Here is an 8,265-nt window from a genome sequence, read left to right as displayed (position 1 = left end):
CGCATCAAAAGAATGAGAAGAAATAAGGGCGATGGTGTCATTAAAAAAAAATGTCAAGTTATAGTGCTGCAGAGATATCAACCTTAATTAGCATTAGCAATACTAGCCCCGACCCGACAGGTGTTGTAGTACCAGTTTCGGCCATTGGAGGCGGTATGCGGGCAACATAACCACCAGCCAACCTGCAATACACGAATAACTTACACGGCTTGTGGGCGTACTTGAACCTGATGTAAATTGTGTGGAAAGTACAGCCCACTACTTCATTTCAGTTCAGGGAAGAGAGCGGATGACTGAAGCCCTTGGCAAGAGACCACCACCCTTGCTCGGAATCACAAATCAAATCTGATAAGAAAAGGAGCCGAACCAGAGTAAACATTGCGCTGCTTTCAATCGCTGGAGACAACTGATGGACCTGAAAGAAATGAGGTTCGACTCCGAACTTGCAATATTTCTTTTGGATTGGTAAGTTAGATGCTGTTAGTATTTCGCTAGAAGTTTGTTTTATATGTTTGTGTATTTTTTTTCGGGAAGTTATAACATAGAAATGTATCGAAGGCTGTTCGATAAACGTGTTAATGTTAGCTATGGCTGACCGTAGCTGCGTTTGATAATTAGCTAGCTATAACTTACCCATTTTTTTTATATCATAACTAACCTGCTTTCTCCATGTCCTCTTTGCTTTGTGGTTTTTCTCTGCGTGAGAAAATTGATGTGTGGCGTGAAAGCGTGTGAAAAGAGTCAATTGCGTGTGTCTCATGGTGAATGCTTGAGAGTTGGCAGCTCTGGTTACGTTGGTTGGCGCTAGCTTGGTCAACATCAGCTGTCTGATGTTGACCAATGATGTTGACAGAATGCTGTCTGTCAAATTAATTTAATTCAAATAATGTGTATATACAACTCAAAATGTAATATGAACGAAACGAATAGGAACATATTCACTGCTAAAGGTGAAGGGGAGTTGCTTGAAGATGTCATGTTTCAAAATCACTTGACATCACCCAACGTTCCTCTGGAGGCAAAACGTCCTCTTAGGCTTCGGCTATGGCTGTAGGGTTGTTGTGAAGGTAGGGGCGGAGCATAGAGACTATGCTGTTTCTCGTTTGTTACCTTTAAAACATAAAGTTCCCTTATTATGGATTTTTGAGAATTGCCTTTCATCCAGTGTGTAACATAGCTGTATGTGAATGTAAACAGTCTGCAAAGTTGTAAAGCTGAAAGCACATCAGAAATAAAGGTATTGTCTCTCAAATGAAAGAGTCGACTCTGAATCGCTTAAATGAGTCATTTAAAATTCAAATCCCATTTCAGTGAAGTTCACACATCACAAGTTAATACATTTGCATAATGCCCATCAAAACGCCGTGCTCTGCGCTGTGAAAGTGAGTTCAGTTTATTACGCTTCCAAAGGATGAGGCTGTGAAGAATCACTGGTTAAAATGAATCTTGACTATGATAGCACAGCTGTATAATTACAAAATGTTGCTGTATTCCTGTCATTTCACTGATGACTGCTTCTCTAATCTTTGTCAGCTCAACGCAGGATTCGTCAACCAGTTTTCCTTGAAATATGGTTTGGAGCAGCTTGCTCCTCCTGTCGAACGTGCAAAATATGTAGTTTTGTTTTGTGTCAGTGCAGCTGTAGGTCTCAGCTAACTTACATTATAGTTCTGCTAATCAGCTGTGGGACCACTATTGTATACAAATGTATCAATTAATACGGAACATTGTTCTTAATACTTGTAGACATGATTAAGGATGGAACAATTCAATGGTTTACAAACAGTAATTTATCAGGACTCCACATCTGTGTTTGGCTAATGCATATACTATTGATGTTTGGGTCTTTTCTAAGTTTTGCTACCGACATGCACTGTACGCAGTAGACCAAACACAACAGAATGGGTAAATTTGAGAAACTGAGAAATGTAAATTAAAAAATGCATATTATAAGAAAATCAAAGTGTTGTTTTTAGTTTTGTTGTTGTTGTTGTTGTTTTTTTTTTTTTTTTTTTTTTTTTTTACCTTGCATGCATGCATGTAAATCACTTACAAAAACAAATTATGAAGCTTTCAAATTGCCAATTCATAATCACTTCATATTTAATTATTCAAAAGGTGTTGTTTCTTCCATCACTACAAAAGTTTGGTCTGTTCATTTTCACTTAAAACCTACTGGTAGGTGTTGAAACTACACCAAAGCTTATTTCTCCACTGGTAGAGGTTTAAAAGTAGGTCTGGATACTGACAAAATACTTTTTTTTTTTTTTTTTTTTTTTTTTTGCATGCAACATATAAATATTTAATTTTAGTAGATGTTTTTAACGGTGCCCTTTTTTTCTTTCAGGGCTGTCTTCAAAGACTTTTGAAGTCCTGCAGTTGGCACATTATAGCTAACCCATTTTTTTTTTTTTTTTTTTACTGGGATTGGAACGTAGTTTAACACAGGAAACATTTCACCTTTTTTTATTTCTAATTTGCAAACTCCAAAAAGAGTGTGTTAAATGTCATATAGAAGCCATTAAATTAAGCCCAGGATGAAATTATATGGAAAATGCACTAAGATAAGCAGCCAGACATGCTTCAGTTTAGCTTCATGCACTACAACTATTAGCGATAAATTCCTGCCAGGGCTCAAATGATTAATTGCTGTCCGTTCCCAATGGATATTGAAAATTAAGATGTGCCACTTCACCCAAATATATAAACCCATTTTTCGTGGTTGCCCTAGCTTAAGAGGCGAAGACGGTGTTCAGAAAGTAGTTTACAATGATCAATGACTGTGTGCATGTATGTTGCCAAATCACCGCTGAATTATAAATGAATCTCCACCACTTGGGATTTGTTGATTTGGTCCATATGCGGAGTTGGCTCATGGGACGTGTGTTTTTTTTTTAATTTATTTATTTTTTAAGCCGACTGTGACTCAAGTTATTTGGACAGGTTAGGCATGATAGATGGTGGAGGATGTTTTATCAGTGCCTTTTCTCCAGGTTTCAAGCATCATGGGCATTTGGCTCCTTTGCATCTTCTTTACTTCTTATGTTAAATAACCTCAGGGCACACAGCCCAGATAATGTTCTCTGGGACCAACTTTATATACCTTTATGCACTTGTGTTAGAAACTTACTGACAACACAAAACAATCCACTTTAACAAGTCAGTTGGTTTTAAGCATCGGAACTAATTGGGGATTTCAGAACAGAATGAAGGCAGATATTAATGCAGCACCTGAGGATAATTTTGACCAGGCTTAGACCAGTTTTAGAGCATCTTAATGTCACAATGCTACTCTTTCAAAGCACCTGGCTGACAAAAAAGAAAGTGAATTATGATTTCATGTGTTAACTAAGTCTGATATGAAGACACTGACCAACTTAACCTTTCATTAAATCTTTTTGGTTCTTGGCAACCATATCAACTATAATGATACTAACAACAATATAATAATGATGATGATGATGATGATGATGATGTTGATAATAAAAAATAAAAAAATAAAACTTTAAGTAAAAAACAATTACATGTTCTACTGTGATGCATTATTATTATTATTATTATTATTATTATTATTATTATTATTATTATTATTATTATTATTATTATTATGTTTTATCATTGCATTTTTTTATTAGGGCTGGGCAAGTTCACACATTATTGCTTTAACGCATTCAATGATTAACGCAACAATTATTTTATCGTGCCTTATCGCAGTGTTTTATTATTATCAGAGTCCGTTGCTCACTGGCTCTGAATACACATACAGACAAATCATGGGTTACAGGAGGGGATGATCCCGATCAAATTATTTAGGCTAAGCATCAGCATTCACAAACCACTGTTTGTCCACTGTTATTTTTAACAGAAAAGAATTCAACGAGCTCGTAATCATGACTTTATAAGTTGGAAATAGGAAGTTTCTGATAGCAGGTGAAGACAGCAGAGAAGTGCTCTCACTCAGCACAGTTGAGTGCATTGCTATGCTAAGTTTGTGGTTTATTATTTTGAGTCATATAGGATAACACATGTCCCTCTCACAGTATATTGCTTGATGATCTATCGCTTTTGCCGATTAGAAATATTTACACAGTCATGCAGCAAGTATCAGAAGATCTGCATTCCGGCACGTTTAGTGCACACACTGATCTATATAAAACTGAACCGCGCTCTTGCCCACCTCTTCCAACCGAGCCAGGGACTGCTAAACGGAGTGATCACACCAGTCAAATGAACCAGGCTTTGGGGGTTAAGATTGCCTAGTGTGAGCACACCCTAATTATTCTCCTGCATCCCTGCACACAGGAGTCTCTACCCGCCTATCAAGTGTTGTCCCATGCTGCAATAGGTCCTGCGATCGTGCATGTCTCTAACAGGAAGGTGTCTGTAATAATGTTATGATCGAAGCTCTGGACTCTGAGCGTAACTTGTTTATTTCCTGGCAGTGACAAATAGCTTGTTTTATATTTAATTTAATTACATTAATGTTATAAGTTGAGATTTAGGCTAATAAATATTTTAACTGCTACTATGTAAAAGGAACACTACTGTAAAAAACACCTTATTTGTTTAAAGTGTTTGCAAACCAAATGTTATAACACTTTTGTTCATATAAAGGTAGGCCTACTTTTTTTTTTTTTTTTTAAGTGCACAATACACTACTTTTGAATGCATTATTAGTTTTGTGCATAACAATGCGAATAATTGCAATCAATCACAGACAATAATGTGATTAATCGTGATAAAAAAAATAAAATAAGAATCATAGCCCAGCACAAAGTTTTATATTTGAATTGTCAAATCCCAAACAAGCCAACAGGAAGGAAGACAGATTCACAAGAATAAAGGAACTGCTTTCAAAAGTAGGTCACACAGAGTTAGTTATGTAAATCTCTAAATTATAGATTGATTTGGCTGCTGGAGCAGTGGGAGAGACGGACGGCTGCTACACTCAACGATGAGATCCTTGGTGAACGATCGGACAGGAATATCAAACAGATGGCATGACCAGATGATGGGCACCACCAGATTTATGTTTCACAGTGGGTAACATCGGTGACTCCATTTAAACAGCGAGGCTGTTTGGGGGCTTTACATTAGCACAAATTTGTCAGGTTGGGTAAAAGAAGAGAAATCAGGCGGCCACTAGGGCAACAACCCTGATCTTGAGGCAACAAGCCGCTAGGAACCCACATTCGGTTCAACAATCCTGCTTTCCGGTCTGCTTGGGCTTTTCCCTAGTGCTCCAACCCACAGGTCGCTTTGTGCTTAGGGAGCAGTGCTAAAAGATATGGAGAGGGTCTCAGAGATTGTTCAGCCTATGCCGAGTTTGATCATTTCTCAGTACAGACTTTATTTTGACATGTTACTCAAGAGTATGGTGACCCAGTAACAGAATAAGAAAACAACAACAGAAATGAAGCAGAACTCGCTCTGCTTTGGGTTTATGTGGGGGCTGTTTTTGCTCCTTGCTCATTGTCTTCCACTCTTTCTTGCTCTTTGTGCCAATATTTGGTGCTTTGAAAATATAGCAAGTTTGCCTTTGAAGTGGCGGGAATCAAACGAGGCGTCTGTGCCTCTGGGTCACACAGAGCACAAGCTGAAGAGCCTTCAGGCACAAATTATACATAATACTGGGTCACTGTGCAAAGGAAATAAAGAAGTACGGCTGCTTCATCACAGCAGCATCCCTAGTATAAATGCAGAACTCTTAAAATTATGGAAGTTTTAGTTGGTTTATGTGCTTTAAAATAAATTAAGCAACTGAAAAAAAAAGAAATAAAAAAAAAGAAAAAAAAGGTGGCATTTCTTATTTAAAATGATTTGGGTCGAAGATCAGTGCAAAATCCTATAAACATTTTTAACTAGCAAATATCACATTACTAAATACTTACTGTAGCTGCTTCAACCACGATAACTGATTATTATTATTATTATTATTATTATTATTATTATTATTATTATTATTATTATTATTATTATAACAAAAAACATGTATTTGAAATAATACAATTTAAAGCGTAAGCTAAATGTAAATGTGATTAAATATATTTACTGACATTATAAATGTCTTTACTATTACATTTGATCAACTGAAAGCATCATTGCTGAATAAATGAATTAATTTCTTAATAATAATAATAATAATAATAATAATAATAACAATAAATTATTGTTGTTGTTGTTGTTTTATTTGACAAATCAGTACAAAGTTGGAGTTTTTATTGTATTTTTTTTTTTTTTTTTTTTTCAATGTGAAATATATAATAGTATCACTATTATGACTACTTCTAGTAGTAGAAGTAAAAGTGTGGGAACTGATGTGCTTTTAAACATGTAAGACCAAAAAACTAAAACAAAAACAAAAAAGAACTAGAAAACAATGAACTGTAAATCATTCCCATAAGCCCTTGTGTGGGTAAATGACCAAACTGTGGCGTCAGCATCTGACAGCTGTTTGGCTGTTCTCAGTCACTGAATGTCAGTTGTGTACTTTTTCAGCTGCTTATCTCAAATTTAACTTGACAAAATGTGACAGGTTTGAATGTGAACAGGGTTCTCAGACTGACAATCCACCTCTGCAGAACGGACAAGAGCAGCACAGGGGAGGATTTGAGGAAGATCTGCACTCCTCCTAACAAAATGGAGATTTTATTTTGTGAAATATGCCAGCAATAGCATTACACACACAATATGTGAAATACATCCATGTTACTGATACTGTTGCTTACTAAAAAAAAAGAAGAAAAAAAAGAAAAAAAAAAAGATAAGAAATGAAATGAATCTATCATCCATGATGTAAAGATCGTTATATCTAATCTAAGAGCCCTGGCAACAGCATTTATTTATTTATTTATTTATTTATTTTATTTTATTTATTTTTTTAAACATCTGTAAAGATACCTAAAGATTCTCTACAAACATTAGAAAAGAGCTTGTCTGATGGTGCATGGCAACAGTTGCTAAAGTAGAATTGGTCAGTAATGCTTTTAAAGCATGTTCAGTGAAATATCAATTTCTATCTGACAATTATTTACAAAGAAAGAAAGATAGAGAGAGAAAAAAAGTCATGATTTGAAATGTGGAAATGAGGGATAATAAGGAACAATGAACGTCTCCAGTGATGCCTGGCATTTTGCTGTCAACGCTTTGCAGTCATTATTTCCCTTCCCTCAGTATCTGCATGTCAAAGCGAATGACTCATCTGCTGATCTCGGCTCCGCTGAAAACACAGACCCTTCTGTAGTTCATAGATGATCACATCCAAGAAAGCAAGCTTCTGTGGGACGTTCTTATCTCAAGGCCTGATACCTGACTGTGCTCAGTGAGCTGCCTCGTTGTCGATTGAATGCTCAGACAGCAAGGAGGCATCTTTAACTGAAATGGAAGCTCATAAGAAAGGAAAAAAAACTTCATGAAAGCCTCCATGTTTTGTTTTTTTCTCTCTCTCTGTGCTCTGCATTAATATGGAAGGGAGATTAAACTGACTGGAACTACCTGTACTACATTGAACGGTGTTAACGCACACTTTCCAGCAAATCAGAATCATGTATTCAGACAGACCATGACATAAGCACATTCAAATCATCATCAAGACCCAACATAATTTATTTAATCTTTTTTTATTTTTATTTTATTTATTTATTTATTTTTTTTTATGTGACATGGCATTTTGCATTATATTGCATTAAGCATGAATATCACACGTTTTTATCCTTAAAATATATATTTTTTTTTAATCGTGACATGAAATATGGCAAACATTGCACATGAAACTTTCATTGACTTATCTAATTTGCATTTAGAATTTATTTCCCCCCTTTTTCTAAGTTGCAAACTACAATAAGAGAACAAACATTTATAATTAATTCAATTCATTTTAATTGTACTAATTAGTATATTTTACTACATAACTTTTATGTATTTTATATATATATATATATATATATATATATATATATATATATATATATATATATATATATATATATATATATATATATATATGAAGTATATCTTATATATGTAAACACTGATATATTTATATTCAAGACACATTACACTAAACTAGATGAATTTTTCAAGAGTTACAATAAAAGGTTACATAAAATATTAATTATTAACATAGGAAATTAATTATTATTAATGATAAATTATTGCATAGGAAAAACTACAATTTGCATTCTGTGGTTTGCATTTAACAGTCATGTTCTCCTTTGTTTAGATTGCAGACCTCCAGCTGAGAAACATCCTTTTAAAAAGCAGCAA

The sequence above is a fragment of the Carassius gibelio genome, chromosome B1, assembly GCF_023724105.1.
Source record: "Carassius gibelio isolate Cgi1373 ecotype wild population from Czech Republic chromosome B1, carGib1.2-hapl.c, whole genome shotgun sequence".
NCBI lineage: Eukaryota > Metazoa > Chordata > Actinopteri > Cypriniformes > Cyprinidae > Carassius > Carassius gibelio.
Note: the sequence above shows the minus strand (reverse complement) of the source record.